Consider the following 23876-nt stretch of genomic DNA (forward strand, 5'->3'; position numbering starts at 1 on the left):
AAACAAATACACTTAAAATAACGTTAATTTGTATAAAATATATATAAAAAATACACATTAAATAATGAAAATATGTATAAAAAAAATATACAAAACACAAATAGTATAATATAAAATCGTATCAAAATATATACACAGAATATTAATAAAATAATGTACATTTGTATGAAAACTAAGATGCAAAATACCTATAAAATAACGCATTTTTTTAAAATTATATATACCAAAATACACATAAAATATTTGAATTTGTATTAAAATAAATATACAAAATGCACATACAATAAGGTAAATTTGTATTGATATAGATATGCAAAAAACATATAAAACAATGTAAATTTGTTTCAAAATATATATACGAATACACATAAAATAACGTAGATTTCTATAAATATATATATACAAAATACAAATGAAATTAAGTAAATACGAATCAAAATGTATGCAAAATACACATAAAATAATGTAAATTGTATAAATATAAATAAACAAAATAATAAGAGAATGTGTATTTGTATAAACATAAATATACAAAATGCACATAAAATAACGTAAATTTGTATAAAACTATATACAAAAATATACAGAAGTAATTAAATTTGCATGAAAATAGATATACAAAATACACACAAAATAAGCTAAATTTGAATTGAAACATATATACAAAATACATAAAATAAAGTAAATTGTTTCAAAATATTTTTAACAAATACACATATAATAACGTAAATTTGTAAAAAAATATATAAACAAAATACACATTAAGTAATGTAAATACGTATAAAAAATATTTACAAAATACACCAATAATCAAGTCATTCGTATCAAAATAAATAAACAAAAACTAATTAAATAATGTAAATTTGTATGAGAAAACATATACAAAATACACATAAAATAACGTTTTAAGTTGCTATAAAATATATGTACAAAATGCACATAAAATTAGTTTGCATAAAAAATATATACAAAACACACATTAGATAATGTAAATGAGTATAAAAATATGTATACAAAATGCCTATGAAATAATCTAAATTGTATCGAGTTAAATTAAGAAAATAACAATAAAATAATGTAATGTTGGATGAAAATATATATAGAAAACACATAAAATAACCTAAATACAAATACAAATATACACATTAAATAATTTAAAACTGAATGAAATAAATATACAAAATAAACATAAAATAAGGTAAATTTGTAATAAAATATATGTAAGAATACACATAAAATAATATAAATTTGTATGAAAATATATATACAAATACACATAAAATAACATGAATTTGTATAAAATGTTTCAAAATATATAAGAATACACACAATAAAATAACGTAAATTTTTATTAAAATGTATATATAAAATAAACATAAAATAGTTTGAACACGTAGAAAATATATATACAAAATACACATAAAATGATGTAAATTCGTAAAAAATTAAATACACAAAATTCCAATAAAAGAATGTATATTTCTAGGAAAATATATATATACAAAAAACAAATAAAATAACTAAAATATGTTTAAAAATATATACAAAATACACAAAAAAAATTTAAATTTGTTTGAAAATAGATATGCAAAATACACATAAAGTTAGGCAAATTTGTATTGAAATACATATACAAAACTCACATAAAATAATGTAAATTTGTATGAAAATATATAAACAAATACATATAAAATCACGTAAATTTGTATAAAATATATATATACAAAACATACATTAAATATTTTAAATATGTATAAAAATATATTATATTATATATATTTTTATTGATATTTGCGTTATTTATGTGTATTTTGTATATGTTTTCTCATAGAAATTTACATTATTTTATTGGTATTTTGTCTATTTATTTTGATACGAGTTACATGATTATTTGTGTATTTTTTACATTTTTTTATACGTATTTACATTATTTAATGTGTATTTTGTTTATATATTTTTATACAAATTTACGTTATTATATGTGTATTTGTATAGGTATTTTGATACAAATTTACATTATTTTATGTATTTTGTATATATATTTCAATTCAAATTTAGCTTATTTTATGTGTATTTTGTATATCTATTTATTTTAATACAAAATCAAATATTTTATGTTTTTTTGAATATATATTTTTATAAAAAATGTGTTATTTTATGGGTATTTTACATCTTAATTTTCATACAAATTTACATTATTTTATTAATATTTTCTGTATTTATTTTGATACGATTTTACATTATTTTATTTTTGTTTTGTATATATTTTCTTATACATATTTACATTATTTAATGTTTTTTTTGTATATATATTTGATACAAATTTACGTTATTTTAAGTCTATATGTTTATATATTTTCATTCAAATTTACATTATTTTATGTGTATTTTGTATATGTATTTCAATACAAATTTACCTATTTTTATATGTTTTTTGTATATTTATTTTCATACAAGTTTAAATTATTTTTGTGTATTTTTGTATATAGTTTTATACAAATTTAGGTTATTTTATGTGTATTTTGTAATCTATTTTCATACAAATACACATTCTTTTCATGATATTTTGTTTATTTATTTTGACACGAATTAACATTATTTAATGTGTATTTTGTATATATATTTTTATACGTATTTACATTATTTCAAGTGTATTTTGTATATATATTTCTATAGAAATCTGCGTTATTTTATATGTATTCGAATATATATTTTGAAACAAATTTACATTGTTTTATGTGTATTTTGCATATTTTTTCAATACAAATTTACCTTATTGTATGTGCATTTTGTATATTAATTTTAATACAAATTTGATTTATCTATGTGTATTTTTGTATATGTATTTTATAAAATATGTAATTAGTTAAATTTGTATTTAATACATGTACAAAATACACATAAGATAATGTAAATTTGTATGAAATGAAACAAATTCACATAAAATAACGTACATTTGTATAAATAGAGATACAAAATAATTTTATGTGTATTTTGTATATTTATTTTCATACAAATTTAAATTATTTTTGTGTATTTTTGTATATAGTTTTATACAAACTTATGTTATTTTATGAGTATTTTGTAAATCTATTTTCATACAAATACACATTCTTTTATTGATATTTTGTTTATTTATTTTAACGAGAATTTAAATTATTTAATGTGTATTTTGTATATATATTTTTATACGTATTTACATCATTTCATGTGTATTTTGTATATATATTTCTATAGAAATCTACGTTATATTATGTGTATTCGTATATAGATTTTTAAACAAATTTACACTTTTTTGTGTATTTTGCATATTTTTTCAATACAAACTTACTTTATTGTATATGCATTTTGTATATTAATTTTAATACAAATTTAATTATTCTATGTGTATTTTTTTATATGTATTTTTATAAAATTATGCTTTATTTTATGGGTATTTTGCATCTTTATTTTCATACAAATTTACGTTATTTTATTGATATTCTGCTCATTCATTTTGATACGATTTGACATATTCTATGTGTATTTTGTATATATTTTTGAAACAAATTTACGTTATTTTATGTGTATTTGTTTATATATTCTGACACAAATTTATAATATTTTATGGGTATTTTGTATATATATTTCAAAAGAAACTTACCTAGTTTTATGTGTATTTTGAATATCTATTTTCATACAAACTCAAATTATTTTTATGTATTTTTGTATATATTTTAATACAAATTATAGTTATTTTATGTGTATTTTGTAAATCTATTTTCATTCAAACATATATTATTTTATTGAAATTTTGTTGATTTATATTGATACGAATTTACATTATTTTATATGTACTTTTTATATATATTTTTATACGCATTTACATTATTTAATATTTATTTTGAATATATAATTTTATACAAATTCATGGTATTTTATGTGTATTTGTATATATATTTTCATATAAATTTACATTATTTTATGTGTATTTTGAACATATATTTCATTAAAATTGACCTTATTTTATGTTTATTTTGTATGTGTATTTTGTACATTTATATTTATACAAATACACATTCTTTTATTGGTATTTTGTTTATTTATTTTGTTTCGAATTTATATTATTTTATGTGTATTTTGTTTACATTTTTTTATACGTATTTACCTAATTTTATGTGTATTTTGTATATATATTTTTATAGAAATCTACGTTATTTTATGTGTATTCGTATATATATTTTGAAACAAATTTACTTTGTTTTATATGTATTTTTGCATATCTCTTTCAATAGAAGTTTACCTTATTGAATGTGCATTTTGTATATTTATTTCAATACAAATTTAAATATTTTATGTGTATTTTGGTATATATATATATTTATAAGAAATGCGCTATTTGATGGGAATTTTGCATCTTTATTTTCATACAAATTTACATTATTTTATCAATATTCGGTGTATTTATTTTGATACGATCTTACATTATTCTATTTGTTTTTGTATATTTTTTATACATATTTACCTTATTTAATGTATATCTTGCATATATATTTCATACAAATTTATTATCTATTATTTATTTTCATACAAATACACATTCTTTTCATGATATTTTGTTTATTTATTTTGTCACGAATTTACATTACTTAATATGTATTTTATATAAAAAAATTTATACGTATTTACATAATTTCATGTGTATTTTGTATATATATTTCTATAGAAATCTACGTTATTTTATGTGTATTCGTATATATATTTTGAAACAAATTTACAATGTTTTATTTGTATTTTGCGTTTTTTTTTCAATACAAATTTACCTTATTGTATGTGTGCATTTTGTATATTAAATTTAATACAAATTTAATTATTCTATGTGTATTTTTGTATATGTATTTTTTTAAAAAAATATGCTTTATCTTATGGGTATTTTGCATCTTTGTTTTCATACAAATTTAAATTATTTTATTGATATTCTGTGTACTTATTTTGATACGATTTTACATTATTCTATGTATAACAAAAATAAATACAGAATACATATAAACAATGTAAATTTGTTTCAAAATATATATACGAATACACATGACATGGGTATTTTGAATCTTAATTTTCATACAAATTTACATTATTTTATTAATATTTTCTGTATTTATTTTGATACGATTTTACATTATTTTATTTGTGTTTTGTATATATTTTTTTATACATATTTACATTATTTAATGTGTTTTTTGTATATATATTTGATACAAATTTACGTTATTTTAAGTCTATATGTTTATATATTTTCATTCAAATTTACATTATTTTATGTGTATTTTGTATATGTATTTCAATACAAATTTACCTAATTTTATGTTTTTTGTATATTTATTTTCATACAAGTTTAAATTATTTTTGTTTATTTTTGTATATAGTTTTATACAAATTTAGGTTATTTTATGTGTATTTTGTATATCTATTTTTATACAAATACACATTCTTTTCATGATATTTTTTTATTTATTTTGACACGAATTAACATTATTTAATGTGTATTTTGTATATATATTTTTATACGTATTTACATTATTTCAAGTGTATTTTGTATATATATTTCTATAGAAATCTACGTTATTTTATGTGTATTCGTATATATATTTTGAAACAAATTTACATTGTTTTATGTGTATTTTGCATATTTTTTCAATACAAATTTACATTATTGTATGTGCATTTTGTATATTAATTTTAATACAAATTTGATTAATCTATGTGTATTTTTGTGTATGTGTTTTTATATATATATATGCTTTGTTTTATGGGTATTTTGCATCTTTATTTTCATACAAATTTACATTATTTTATTGATATTCTGTGTATTTATTTGGTATGATTTTACATTATTCTAGGTGTATTTTGTATATATATTTTATATAAAATATATTTGTTTTCATTTCATACAAATCTTCATTATTTTATGTGTTTTTTGTACATGTATTTAAATACAAATTTAACCAGTTATATGTGTATTTTGTATATCTATTTTGTATGTATATTTTCATAGAAATTTACTCTATTTTATGAGTATTCGTATATATATTTTGATACAAATTTACATTATTGATGTGTATTTTGCATATCTATTTCAATACAAATTTTCTTTATTGTACGTGCATTTTGTATATTTATTTTAATACAAATTTAATTATTTTATATGTATTTTTGTATATATATTTTGCGTTATTATATGGATATTTTGGTGCTTTATTTTCATACAAATTTACATTATTTTATTGATATTCTCTTTATTTATTTTGATACGATTTAACATTATTCTATGTGTATTTTGTATATATTTTTTATACATATTTACATTATTTAAGGTTTATTTTGTATATATATTTTATCCAAATTTACATTATTTTATGTGTATTTGTTTATATATTTTTATACAAATTTACATTATTTTATGTGTATTTTGTATATACATTTCATAAAAAAATTCACGTTATTTTATTGTGTGTATTCGTATATATTTTGATACAAATTTTATACAAATTCATGTTATTTAATGTGTATTTGTATATATATTTTCATACAAATTTATATTATTTTATGTGTATTTTTTCATATATTTCATTACAACTTTACCTTATTTTATGTTTATTTTGTATATTGATTTCATTCAATTTTAAATTATTTTATGTGTATATTTGCATTTGTATTTAGTTTTTTTTATGTGTATTTTGTATATATATTTTCATCCAAAATTACATTATTATATTGGTATTTTCTTAATTTAATTCGATACGAATTTAGATTATTTCATAGGTATTTTGTATACATATTTTTATACTCATTTACATTATCTAATGTGTGTTTTGTATATATATTTTATGCAAATTTATTTTGTGTTCATTTTGTACATATATTTTTATAGAAATTTGCGTTATTTTATGTATAGTTTTATATAAATTTACGTTATTTTATGTGCATTTTGTATATTTATATTTATACAAATACACATTCTTTTATTGCTATATTGTTTATTTATATTTATACGAATTTACATTATTTTATGTGTATTTTGTATACATTTTTTTATACGTATTTACTTAATTTTATGTGTATTTTGTATATGTATTTTTATAGAAATCTACGTTATTTTATGTGTATTCGCATATATATTTTGAAACAAATTTACATTATTTTATATGTATTTTGCATATCTATTTCAATACAAATTTACTTTATTGTATGTGCATTTTGTATATTTATTTTGATACAAATTCAAATATTTTATGTGTATTTTGGTATCAATAATTTTATAAAAAATGCGTTATTTTATAGGTATTTTGAATCTTAACTTTCATACAAATTTACATTATTTTATTAATATTCTGAGTATATATTTTGATACGATATTACATTATTCTATTTGTGTATTGTATATATTTTTTTATACATATTTACATTATTTAATGTGTATTTTGTATATATATTTCATACAAATTTACGTTATTATATGTGTATTTGTTTATATATTTTCTTTCAAATTTACATTATTTTATGTGTATTTTGTATATGTATTTCAATAGAAATTAACCTAATTTTATGTGTATTTTGTATATTTCTTTTCAGACAAATTTAAATTATTTTGTGTATTTTTGTATATAGTTTTATACAAATTTAGGATATTTTATGTACGCATTTACATTATTTAATGTGTGTTTTGTATATATTTTTATCCAAAGTTAATTTATTTTACGTTCATTTTTGGACATATATTTTTATAGAAATTAGCGTTATTTTATATGTATTTGTATATGTTTTCATACAAATTTACATTATTTTATTGCTATTTTGTTTATTTAGTTTGATACAAATTACATGATTATAGGTGTATTTTGTACATATTTTTTATACGTATTTACATTACTTAATGTGAATTTTGTTTATATATTTTTAAACAAATTTACGTTATTATATGTATTTTTATAAATATTTTGATACAAATTTACATTATTTTATGTATTTTGTATATACATTTCAATTCAAATTTAGCTTATTTTATCTGTATTTTGTATATCTATTTTCATACGAATTTAATTACTTCTGTGTATTTTTGTATATAGTTTTATACAAATTTACGTTATTTTATGTGTATTTTGTATATTTATATTTATACAAATACACATTCTTTTATTGGTATTTTGTTTATCTATTTTGATACTAATTTACATTATTTTATGTGTATTTTGTATACCTTTTTTTATACGTATTTTCTTCATTTTACGTGTATTTTGTATATATATTTTTATACAAATCTACGTTATTTTATGTGTATTCGTATATATATTTTGAAACAAATTTACATTGTTTTATATGTATTTTACATATCTATTTCAATACAGATTTACCTTATTGTATGTGTATTTTGTATAATTATTTTAATACAAAAAAATTTTTTTATGTGTATTTTTGTATATATATTTAAAAAAAAATGCGTAATTTTATGGGTATTTTGCTTCTTTAGTTTCATACAAATTTACATTATTTTATTCATATTCTGTGTATTTATTTTGATACGATTCTACATTATTCTATTTGTGTTTTGTATATATTTTTTTATACAAATTTACGTTATTTTAAGTGTATTTGTTTATGTATTTTCATTCAAATTTACAGTATTTTATGTGTATTTTGTATATGTATTTTAATACAAATTTACCTAATTTTATGTGTATTTTGAATATTTATTTTCATACAAATTTTAATTTTTTAGTGTATTTTGTATATAGTTTTATACAAATTTATGTTATCTTATGTGTATTTTGTATATTTATTTTCACAAATACACATTCTTTTATTGACATTTTGTTTTTTTATTTTGACGCGAGTTTACATTATTTAATGTGTATTTTGTATATATATTTTATACGTATTTACATCCTTTCATGTGTATTTTGTATATTTATAAAAATGCGTTATTTTATGGGTATTTTACATCTTTATTTTCATACAAATTTACATTATTTTATTTACATTCTGTGTATTTATTTTAATTGATTTTACATTATTCTATTTGTGTTTTGTATATATTTTTTATACATATTTACATTATTTAATGAGTATTTTGTATATATTTTTTATACAAATTTACGTTAATTTAAGTGTATTTGTTTATATATTTTCATTCAAATTTACATTATTTGATGTGTATTTTGTATATTTATTTTCATACAAATTTAAATAATTTTTGTGTATTTTTGTATATAGTTTTATACAAATTTACGTTATTTTATGTGTATTTTGTATATGTATTTTCATACAAATACACATTCTTTTATTGATATTTTAACTATTTATTTTGACACGAATTTACATTATTTAATGTGTATTTTGTATATATATTTTTATACGTATTTACAACATTTCATGTGTATTTTGTATATATATTTCTATAGAAATCTACGTTATTTTATGTGTATTCGTATATATATTTTGAAACAAATCTACATTATTTTAAGTGTATTTTGTAGATATATTTCATTATAATATTTATTTATATCTTTTTTCATTCAAATTCAAATCATTTTATGTGTATATATTTATTTGTATTTACGTTATTTTATGTGTATTTTCTATATATATTTTCATTCAAAATTATATTATTTTATCGGTATTTTGTTCATTTATTTCGATACGAATTTAGATTATTTCATGTGTATTTTCTATACATATACATATAGAGTAAATTTCTATGAAAATATATATTCAAAATACATATAAAATTATGTAAATAAGTATAAAAATATATATATCAAATACACCTAAAAAAAATGAAAATTCGCATCAAAATAAATAAATAAAATTCCGATAAAAGAACGTATATTTGTAGGAAAATAAATATACAAAATACACGTAAAATTACGAAAATTTGAATAAAAATATATACAAAAATACACACAATTAATTTCAATTTGTATGAAAATAGATATACAAAATACACATATAATTAGTTAAATTTGTATTTAAATACATGTACAAAATTCACATAAAATAATGTAAATTTGTATGAAATGAAAACAAATTCACATAAAATAACGTACATTGGTATAAAATAGATATACAAAATATACATAGAATAATGTAAAATCGTATCAAAATAAATACACAGAATATCAATAAAATAATGTAATTTTGTATGAAAATAAAGATACAAAATACCCATAAAATAAAGCATATTTTCATAAAAATACATATACAAAAATACACATAGAATAGCTAAATTTGTATTAAAATTAATATACAAAATGCACGTATAATAAGGTTAATTTGTATTGAAAAAATATGCAAAATGCACATAAAACAATGTATATTTGTTTCAAAATATGTATACGAATACACATAAAATAACGTATATTTCTATAGAAATATATATACAAAATACACATGAAATGACGTAAATACGTATAAAAATATATATACACAATACACATTAAATAATGTAAATTCGCAGCAAAATCAATAAACAAAATATCAATAAAAGAATGTGTATTTGTATGAAAATAGATATGCAAAATACACATAAAATATTGTAAATGTGTATAAAACTCTATACAAAAATACACAAAAAATAATTTAAATTTGTATAAAATATATATACAAAATACACATGAAATTAGGTAAATTTCTATTGAAATACATATACAAAATACACATAAAATAATGTAAATTTGAATAAAAATATATAAACAAATACACTTAAAATAACGAAAATTTGTATGAAATATATATAGAAAATACACATTAAATAATGTAAATATGTATAAAAAAAATATATACAAAACACAAATAGAATAATGTAAAATATTATCAAAATAAATACACAGAATATTAATAAAATAATGTAAATTTGTATGAAAATAAAGATGCAAAATACTCATAAAACAACGCATTTTTTATGAAAATATATATACCAAAATGCACATAAAATATTTAAATATGTATTACAATAAATATACAAAATGCACATACAATAAGGTAAATTTGTATTGAAATAGATATGCAAAATACATATAAACCAATGTAAATTTGTTTCAAAATATACATACGAATACACATAAAATAACGTAGATTTCTATAAAATATATATACAAAATACACTTAAAATGAAGTAAATACGTATAAGAAAATGTATACAAAATACACATAAAATAATGTAAATTCGTATCAAAGTATATAAACTAAATGCCAATAAAAGAATGCTTACTTGTATAAATATAAATATACAAAATACACATAAATTAAAGTAAAATTGTATAAAACTATATACAAAAATAAACAAAAATAATTAAATTTGCATGAAAATAGATATACAAAAGACACCTAAAATAAGCTAAATTTGAATTGAAATAAATATAGAAAATACATAAAATAATGTAAATTTGTATCAAAATATATCAAATACACATATAATAACGTAAATTTGTATAAAATATATAAACAAAATACACATTAAATAATGTAAATACGTATAAAAGATATGTACGTAATGTAAAAATTTATAAAATTAAAGATGCAAAATACCCATAAAATATCTCATATTTAAAAAAATTTGCATGAAAATAGATATACAAAAGACACCTAAAATAAGCTAAATTTGAATTGAAATAAATATAGAAAATACATAAAATAATGTAAATTTGTATCAAAATATATACTCAAATACACATATAATAACGTAAATTTGTATAAAAATATATAAACAAAATACACATTAAATAATGTAAATACGTATAAAAGATATGTACGTAATGTAAAAATTTATAAAATTAAAGATGCAAAATACCCATAAAATATCTCATATTTAAAAAAATATATACAAAAATACACATAAAATAATTAAATTTGTATTAAAATAAATATACAAAATACACATACAATAAGGTAGATTTTTATTGAAATAGATATGCAAAAAACAAATAAAATAATGAAAATTTTTATCAAAATATATACGAATACACACAATAAAATTACGTAAATTTTTATGAAAATATATATACAAAATACACATAAAATAATGTAAATACATGGAAAAATATATATACAAAATACACATAAAATAATGTAAATTCGTATCAAAATAAATAAACAAAATTTCCTCTAAAAGAATGTATGTGTAGGAAAATATATATACAAAATACAAATAAATTTTTTTTTTGAATAAAAATAATACAAAAATACACAAAAATAATTTAAATTTGTTTGAAAATAGATATGTAAAATACAAATGAAATTAGGCACATTTTTATTGAAATACATATACAAAATACACATAAAATAATGTAAATTTGTATGAAAATATATAAACAAATACACATAAGATAACGTAAATTTCCATAAAATATATGTACAAAATATACATTAAAAAATGTAAATATGTCTAAAAATATATATACAAAATACACAGAATAACGTAAAATCGTATCAAAATAAATAAACAGACAATCAATAAAATAGTGTAAATTTGTATGAAAATAAAGATGCAAAATACCCATATAATAACAAATATTTGTTTAAAAAAAAAATATATATATATATATATATATATATATATATATATATATATATATATATATATATATATATATATATATATATATATATATATATATATATATATATATATATATAAATATACACTTAAAATAATTAAATTTGCATCAAAATAAATATACAAAAGGCACATACAATAAAGAAAATTTATATTGAAATAGATATGCGAAATACACATAAATAATGTAAATTTGTATCAAAATATATATACGAATACACATAAAATAGAGTAAATTTCTATGAAAATATATATTCAAAATACATATAAAATTATGTAAATAAGTATAAAAATATATATATCAAATACACCTAAAATAATGAAAACTCGTATCAAAATAAATAAACAAAATTCCGATAAAAGAACGTATATTTGTAGGAAAATAAATATACAAAATTCAAATAAAATTACGAAAATTTGAATAAAAATATATACTAAAATACACAAAATTAATTTCAATTTGTATGAAAATAGATATACATAATAAACATATAATTAGTTAAATTTGTATTTAAATACATGTACAAAATACACATAAAATAAAGTAAATTTGTATGAAATGAAAACAAATTCACATAAAATAACGTTCATTTGTATGAAATATATATACAAAATATACATAGAATAATGTAAAATCGTATCAAAATAAATACAGAGAATATCAATAAAATAATGTAAATTTGTATGAAAATAAAGATGCAAAATACCCCCATAAAATAAAGCATTTTTTTTATGAAAATACATATACAAAAATACACATAGAATAATTAAATTTGTATTAAAATTAATATACAAAATGCACGTACAATAAGGTAAATTTATATTGAAAAAATATGCAAAATGCACATAAAACAATGTATATATGTTTCAAAATATATATACGAAAACATAAAATAATATATATTTCTATAGAAATATATATACAAAATACACATGAAATGACGTAAATACGTATAAAAATATATATACACAATACACATTAAATAATGTGAATTCGCGTCAAAATAAATAAACAAAATATCAATAAAAAATGTGTATTTGTATGAAAATAGATATACAAAATACACATAAAATATTTTAAATTTATATAAAACTCTTTTTATAAAAATATATATACCAAAATAATAAAAATTTTAAATTTGTATTACAATAAATATACAAAATGCACATACAATAAGGTAGATTTATATAGAAATAGATATGCTAAATACATATAAAACAATGTAAATTTGCTTCAAAATATATATATACCAATACACATAAAATAACGTAGATTACTATAAAAATATATATACAAAATACACATTAAATGAAGTAAATACATATAAGAAAATGTATACAAAGTACACATTAAATAATTAAATTTGTATTAAAATAAATATACAAAATACACATACAATAAGGTAAATCTATATTGAAATAGATATGCAAAATAAACATAAAATAATGTAAATTTGTATCAAATCATATACGAATACACTTAATAAAATAACGTAAATTTTTATGAAAATATATATAAAAAATACACATAAAATAATGTAAATACGTAGAAAAATATATATACAAAATACACATAAAATTATGTAAATTGTTATGAAAATAAATGAACAAAATTCCACTAAAAGAATGTATATTTGTAGGAAAATATAAATACAAAATACAAATAAAATAACTAAAATTTGTATAAAAATATATAAAAAATACATAAAAATAATTTAAATTTGTTTGAAAATAGATATGCAAAATACACATAAAATTAGGCAAATCTGTATTGAAATACATATACAAATTACACATAAAATATTGTAAATTTCTATGAAAATATATAAACAAATACACATAAAATAGCGTTAATTTATATAAAATATATATACAAAATATACATTAAATAATGTAAATGTGTATAAAAATATATATACAAAATACACATAGAATAATGTAAAATCGTATCAAAATAAATAAACAGAATATCAATAAAATAATGTAAATTTGTATGAAAATAAAGATGCAAAATACCCAAATAATAACGCTTATTTTTACAAAAATACACATAAAATAATTAAATTTGTATTAAAATAAATATACAAAATACACATACAATATGGTAAATTTGTATTGAAATAGATATGCAAAATAAACATAAATAATGTAAATTTGTATCAAAATATATATACGAATACCCATAAAATAGAGTAAATTTCTCTGAAAATATTCAAAACACAAATAAAATGATATAAATAAGTATAAAAATATACATATCAAATACACCTAAAATAATGTAAATTAGTATAAAAATAAATAAACAAAATTACGATAAAAGATGCAAGATACACATTAAATAATGTAAATATGTATAAAAAATATATATACAAAAAACAAATAGAATAATGTGAAATCGTATCAAAATAAATACACCGAATATTAATAAAATAATGTAAATTTGTATGAAAATAAAGATGCAAAATTCCCATCAAATAGCGTATTTCTTATAAAAATATATATACCAAAATACACATAAAATATTTAAATTTGTATTGAAATAAATATACAAAATGCACATACAATAAGGTAAATTTGTATTGAAAGAGATATGCAAAAATACATATAAAACAATGTAAATTTGTTTCAAAATATAAATACGAATACACATAAAATAACGTAGATTTCTATAAAAATATATATACAAAATACACATAAAATTAAGTAAATACGTATAAAAATAGATATACAAAATACACATAGAATAATGTAAAATTGTTTAAAAAAAAACAATATAAATAAAATAATGTAAATTTGTATGAAAATAAAAATGCAAAATACCCATAAAATAAAGCATATTTTTATAAAAATACATATACAAAAATACACATAGCATAATTAAATTTGTATTAAAATTAATATACAAAATGCATATACAATAAGGTAGATTTGTATTGAAAAAATATGCAAAATACACATAAAACAGTGTAAATTTATTTCAAAATCTATATACGAATACTCATAAATCAACGTAGATTTCTATAGAAATATATATACAAAATACACATCAAATGATGTAAACACGTATAAATATATATATATATATATCTATATCTATATCTATATCTATATCTATATCTATCTATCTATATATATATATATATATATATATATATATATATATATATATATATATATATATATATATATATATATATATATATATATATAATACACATTAAATAATGTAAATTCGTGTCAAAGTAAATAAACAAAATATCAATAAAAGAATGGGTATTTGTATGAAAATAGATATACAATATACACATAAAATCACCTAAATTTGTATAAAACTATATACAAAAATACACAAAAATAATTTTAATTTGTATGAAAATAAATATACAAATATATATACAAAAATATATAAACAAATACACTTAAAATAACGTAAATTTGTATAAAATATATATAAAAAATACACATTAAATAATGTAAATATGTATAAAAGAATATATACAAAACACAAATAGAATAATATAAAATCGTATCAAAATAAATACACAGAATATTAATAAAATAATGTAAATTTGTATGAAAAATAAGATGCAAAATACCCATATAATAACGTATTTTTTATAAAAATATTTATAACAAGACACACATAAAATATTTGAATTTGTATTAAAATAAATATACAAAATACACATACAATAAGGTAAATTTGTATTGAAATAGATATGCAAAATACATATAAAACCATGTAAATTTTTTTCAAAATATATATATGAATACACATAAAATAACGTAGATTTCTATGAAAATAAATATACAAAATACACATAAAATGATGTAAATACGTATAAAAAAAGGTATACAAAATACACATGAAATAATGTAAACTCGTATCAAAATAAATAAACAAAATACTAATAAAAGAATGTGTATTGTATATATATAAATATACAAAATACAAATAAAATAACGTAAATTTATATAAAACTATATGCAAAAATACACAGAAGTAATTAAATTTGTGTGAAAATAGATATACAAAATACATGTGTATTTTGTATATTTATTTTCATACAAATTGAAATTATTTTTGTTTATTTTTTTATATATTTTCATACAAATTCATACAAAATTGTATTTTGTATATTTATTTTTTCTACAAATATACGTTCTTTTATCTGAATTTTGTTTATTGAATTTGAAACGAATTTACCTTATTTTGTATATCTATTTTCATACAAATTAAAATACTTGTGTATTTTTGTATATAGTTTTATATAAATTTACGTTATTTTATGTGTATTTTGTATATTTATATTTATACAAATACACATTCTTTTATTGGTATTTTGTATATTTATTTTGATACGAATTTACATTATTTTATGTGTATTTTGTATACATTTTTTTATACGTATTTACTTCATTTTATGTGTATTTTGTATATATATTTTTATAGAAATCTACGTTATTTTATGTGTATTCGTATATGTATTTTGAAACAAATTTACATTGTTTTATATGTATTTTGCATATCTATTTCAATACAAATTTACATTATTGTATGTGTTTTTTGTATATTTATTTTAATACAAATTTAATTTTTTGATGTGTATTTTGGTATATATATTTTTATAAATAAAAAAAATGCGTTATTTTATGGGTATTTTTATAAATATTTTGATACAAATCAACATTATTTTATGTATTTTGTATATACATTTCAATTCAAATTTAGCTTTTTTTATCTGTATTTTGTATATCTATTTTCATACGAATTTAATTACTTCTGTGTATTTTTGTATATAGTTTTATACAAACTTACGTTATTTTATGAGTATTTTGTATATTTATATTTATACAAATACACATTCTTTTATTGGTATTTTCTTTATTTATTTTGATACGAATTTACATTATTTTATGTGTATTTTGTATACATTTTCTTATACGTATTTAATTCATTTTATGTGTATTTTGTATATATATTTTTATACAAATATAGTTTATATTATGTGTATTCGTATATATATTTTGAAACAAATTTAAATTGTTTTATATGTATTATTCATATCTATTTCAATACAGAAATATGTATGTGTATTTTGTATATTTATTTTAATACAAATTAATTTTTCATGTGTATTTTGGTATATATTTTTATCAAAAATGCGTTATTTAATGGGTATTTTGCATCTTTATTTTCATACAAATTTACATTGTTTTATTAATATTCTGTGTATTTATTTTGATACGATTTTACATTATTCTATTTGTGTTTTGTATATATTTTTTTATACATATTTACATTATTTAATGTGTATTTTGTATATTTTAAAACAAATTTACGTTATTTTATGCGCATCTGTTAAAATATTTTGATACAAATTTACATTATTTTGTACAAAAAACAAATAGAATAATGTAAAATCGTATCAAAATAAATAAACATAATATTAATTAAATAATGTAAATTTGTATGTAAATTATAGATAAAAAATTACAAAAAATTATCGCATTTTTTATAAAAATATATTTACCAAAATACACATAAAATATTTAAATTTGTATTGAAATAAATATACAAAATGCATATACAGTAAGGTAAATTTGTATTGAAAGAGATATTCAAAAATACATATAAAACAATGTAAATTTGTTTCAAAATATATATACGAATACACATAAAATAAAGTAGATTTCTATAGAAATATATATACAAAATACATATGAAATTATGTAAATACGTATAAAAATATATATAAAAATACATATCAAATAATGTAAATTCGTGTCAAAATAAATAAACAAAATATCATGAAAAGAATGTGTATTTGTATGAAAATAGATAATAGATAATAAATTTGTATAAAATATATATGCAAGATACACATTAAATTATGTAAATATGTATAAAAAAGTATATACAAAAAACAAATAGAATAATGTAACATCGTATCAAAATAAATACACTGACTATTAATAAAATAATGTAAATTTGTATGAAAATAAAGATGCAAAATTCCCATAAAATAGCGCATTTTTTATGAAAATATATATACCAAAATACACATAAAATATTTAAATTTGCATTGAAATAAATATACAAAATGCACATACAATAAGGTAAATTTGTAGTGAAAGAGATATGCAAAAATACATATAAAACAATGTAAATTTGTTTCAAAATATATATACGAATACAAATAAAAAAACGTAGATTTCTTTAAAAATATATATACAAAATATACATAAAATTAAGTAAATACGTATAAAAAAATGTATACAAAATACACATAAAATAATGTAATTTCGAATAAAAATAAATGTAAATTTGAATGAAAATATAAAAAACAAATACACTTAAAATAACGTAAATTTGTATAAAATATATATGAAATATAAACATTAAATAATGTAAATGTGTATAAAAATATATATACAAAAAACAAATAGAATAATGTAAAATCGTATCAAAATAAATACACAGAATATCAATAAAATAATGTAAATTTGTATAAAAATAAAGATGCAAAATTCCCAAAAATTATCGCATTTTTTATAAAAATATATATACCAAAATACACATAAAATATTTAAATTTGTATTGAAATAAATATACAAAATGCATATACAGAAAGGTTAATTTGTATTAAAAGAGATATTCAAAAATACATATAAAACAATGTAAATTTGTTTCAAAATATATATACGAATACACATAAATTAAAGTAGATTTCTATAGAAATATATATAAAAAATATATATGAAATTATGTAAATACGTATAAAAATTTATATACAAAATACATATCAAATAATATAAATTCATGTCAAAATAAATAAACAAAATATCATGAAAAGAATGTGTATTTGTATAAAAATAGATAATAGATAATAAATTTGTATAAAATATATATGCAAGATACTCATTAAATAATGTAAATATGTATAAAAAAGTATATACAAAAAACAAATAGAATAATGTAACATCGTATCAAAATAAATACACCGAATATTAATAAAATAATGTAAATTTGTATGAAAATAAATTTGCAAAATTCCCATAAAATAGCGCATTTCATATAAAAATATATATACCAAAATACACATAAAATATTTAAATTTGTATTAAAATAAATATACAAAATGCACATACAATAAGGTAAATTTGTATTGAAAGAGATATGCAAAAATACATATAAAACAATGTAAATTTGTTTCAAAATATATATACGAATACAAATAAAAAAACGTAGATTTCTATAAAAATATATATACAAAATACACATGAAATTAGGTAAACACGTATAAAAAAATGTGTATTTGTAAAAATATATATATACAAAATACACATAAAATATCGTAAATTTGTATAAAACTATATACAAAAATACACAGTAATAATTAAATTTGTATGAAAATATATATACAAAATACAGCTAAAATAAGCTAAATTTGAATTGAAATGTACATACAAAATACATAAAATAATGTAAATCTGTATCAAAATATTTATACAAATACATATAATAACGTAGATTTGTTTAAAAATATATAAACAAAATACACATTAAGTAATGTAAATACGTATAAAAAATATGTACAGAATACACATATAATCATGTAATTCGTATCAAAATAAATAAACAAAATAGCAATAAAATAATGTAAATTTATATGAGAAAACATATACAAATAACGCAAATTTCTATAAAAATATATGTACAAAAATGCACATAAAATAAAGTAAATTTGCAAAAAAATATATATACAAAACACACACTAAATAATGTAAATGCGTACATAAAATAACCTAAATTTGTATAAAACTATATACAAAAATACACAAAAATAATTTAAATTTGTTTGAAAAGAAATATACAAAATACACATAAAATTAGGTAAATTTGTATTGAAATACATATACAAAATACACATCAAATAATGTAAATTTGAATGAAAATATATAAACAAATACACTTAAAATAACGTAAATTTGTATAAAATATATATGCAAGATACACATTAAATAATGTAAATGTGTATAAAAAATATATATACAAAAAACAAATAGAATAATGTAAAATCGTATCAAAATAAATTCACAGAATATCAATAAAATAATGTAAATTTGTATGAAAATAAAGATACAAAATTCCCAAAAATTATCGCATTTTTTATAAAAATATATTTACCAAAATACACATAAAATATTTAAATTTGTATTGAAATAAATATACAAAATGCATATACAGTAAGGTAAATTTGTATTGAAAGAGATATTCAAAAATACATATAAAATAATGAAAATTTGTTTCAAAATATATATACGAATACACATAAAATAAAGTAGATTTCTATAGAAATATATATACAAAATACATATGAAATTATGTAAATACGTATAAAAATATATAAAAAATACATATCAAATAATGTAAATTCGTGTCAAAATAAATAAACAAAATATCATGAAAAGAATGTGTATTTGTATGAAAATAGATAATAGATAATAAATTTGTATAAAATATATATGGAAGATACACATTAAATAATGTAAATATGTATAAAAAAGTATATACAAAAAACAAATAGAATAATGTAACATCGTATCAAAATAAATACACCGAATATTAATAAAATAATGTAAATTTGTATGAAAAAAAATATCCAAAATTCTATAAATAGCGCATTTCTTATAAAAATATATATACCAAATTACACATAAAATATTTAAATTTGCATTGAAATAAATATACAAAATGCACATACAATAAGGTAAATTTGTATTGAAAGAGATATGCAAAAATACATATAAAACAATGTAAATTTGTTTCAAAATATATATACGAATACAAATAAAAAAACGTAGATTTCTATAAAAATAAATATACAAAATACACATAGAATTAAGTAAATACGTATAAAGAAATGTATACAAAATACACATAAAATAATGTAATTTCGAATTAAAATAAATGTAAATTTGAATGAAAATATAAAAACAAATACACTTAAAATAACGTAAATTTGTATAAAATATATACGCAAGATACACATTAAATAATGTAAATGTGTATAAAAAAATATATACAAAAAACAAATAGAATAATGTAAAATCGTATCAAAATAAATACACAGAATATCAATAAAATAATGTAAATTTGTATGAAAATAAAGATGCAAAATTCCCAAAAATTATCGCATTTTTTATAAAAATATATATACCAAAATACACATAAAATATTTAAATTTGTATTGAAATAAATATACAAAATGCATATACAATAAGGAAAATTTGTATTAAAAGAGATATTCAAAAATACATATAAAACAATGTAAATTTGTTTCAAAATATATATACGAATACACATAAAATAAAGAAGATTTCTATAGAAATATATATACAAAATACATATGAAATTATGTAAATACGTATAAAAATATATATACAAAATACATATCAAATAATGTAAATTTTTGTATATGTATTTTTATAAAAATATGATTTATTTTATGGGTATTTTGCATCTTTATTTTCATACAAATTTACGTTATTTTATTGATATTCTGCTTATTCATTTTGATACGATTTGACATTATTCTATGTGTATTTTGTATATATTTTTTAAACAAATTTACGTTATTTTATGTGTATTTGTTTATATATTTTGACACAAATTTACAATATTTTATGGGTATTTTGTATATATATTTCAAAAGAAATTTACCTCGTTTTATGTGTATTTTGAATATCTATTTTCATACACTCAAATTATTTATATGTATTTTTGTATATATTTCTATACAAATTTTAGTTAGTTTATGTGTATTTTGTAAATCTATTTTCATTCAAATATATATTATTTTATTGGTATTTTGTTGATTTATATTGATACGAGTTTACATTATTTTATATGTACTTTTTATATATATTTTTATACGCATTTACATTATTTAATATTTATTTTGAATGTATAATTTTATACAAATTCATGGTATTTTATATGTATTTGTATATATATTTTCATATAAATTTACATTATTTTATGTGCATTTTGTACATATATTTCATTACAAATTTACCTTATTTTATGTTTATTTTGTATGTGTATTTTGTACATTTATATTTATACACGTTTACTCATACAAATTTATATTATTTTATTGGTATTTTGTTTATTTATTTTGATACGAATTACATGATTATATGTGTATTTTGTACACATTTTTTTATACGTATTTACATTATTTAATGTGTATTTTGTTTATATATTTTCATACAAATTTACGTTATTATATGTGTATTTGTATAAATATTTTGATACAAATTTACTTTATTCCATGTATTTTGTATATATATTTCAATTCAAATTTAGCTTATTTTGTGTGTATTTTGTATATATTTTCATACAAATTTAATTACTTCTGTGTATTTTTGTATATAGTTTTATATAAATTTACGTTATTTTATGTGTATTTTGTATATTTATATTTATAGAAATACACATTCTTTTATTTGTATTTTGTTTATTTATTTTGATACGAATTTACATTATTCTATGTGTATTTGGCATACATTTATTTATACATATTTACTTAATTTTATGTGTATTTTGTATATATATTTTTTATAGAAATCTACGTTATTTTATGTGTATTCGTATACATATTTTGAAACAAATTTACATTGCTTTATATGTATTTTGCATGTCTATTTTAATACAAATTTACTTTATTGTACATATAAAACAATGTAAATTTCTTTCAAAATATATGTACGAATACAAATCAAGTAACGTAGATTTCTATAAAAATATATATACAAAATACACATAAAATTAAGTAAATACGTATAAAAAAATGTAAACAAAATACACATAAAATAATGTAAATTCGAAGCAAAATAAATAAACAAAATACCAATAAAAAAAATGTGTATTTTTATAAATATAAATGTACAAAATACACATACAAAATAAACATAAAATAAGGTAAATTTGTAATGAAATATATGAACAAAATACACATAAAATAATGTAAATTTATATGAAAATATATATACAAATACACATAAAATACCATGAATTTGTATAAAATTATATATTCAAAATAAATATTAAATAATGTAAATGCGTATAAAAATATATATACAAAGTACATATAAAATAATGTAAATTCGTATCAATATAAATCAACAAAATACCAATAAAATAATATATATTTGAATGAAAATAGATTTACAAAATACACATAACCTAACTAAAATTTGTATTGAAATATATACAAAAATA

The sequence above is a fragment of the Eriocheir sinensis genome, chromosome 1, assembly GCF_024679095.1.
Source record: "Eriocheir sinensis breed Jianghai 21 chromosome 1, ASM2467909v1, whole genome shotgun sequence".
Lineage (NCBI taxonomy): Eukaryota > Metazoa > Arthropoda > Malacostraca > Decapoda > Varunidae > Eriocheir > Eriocheir sinensis.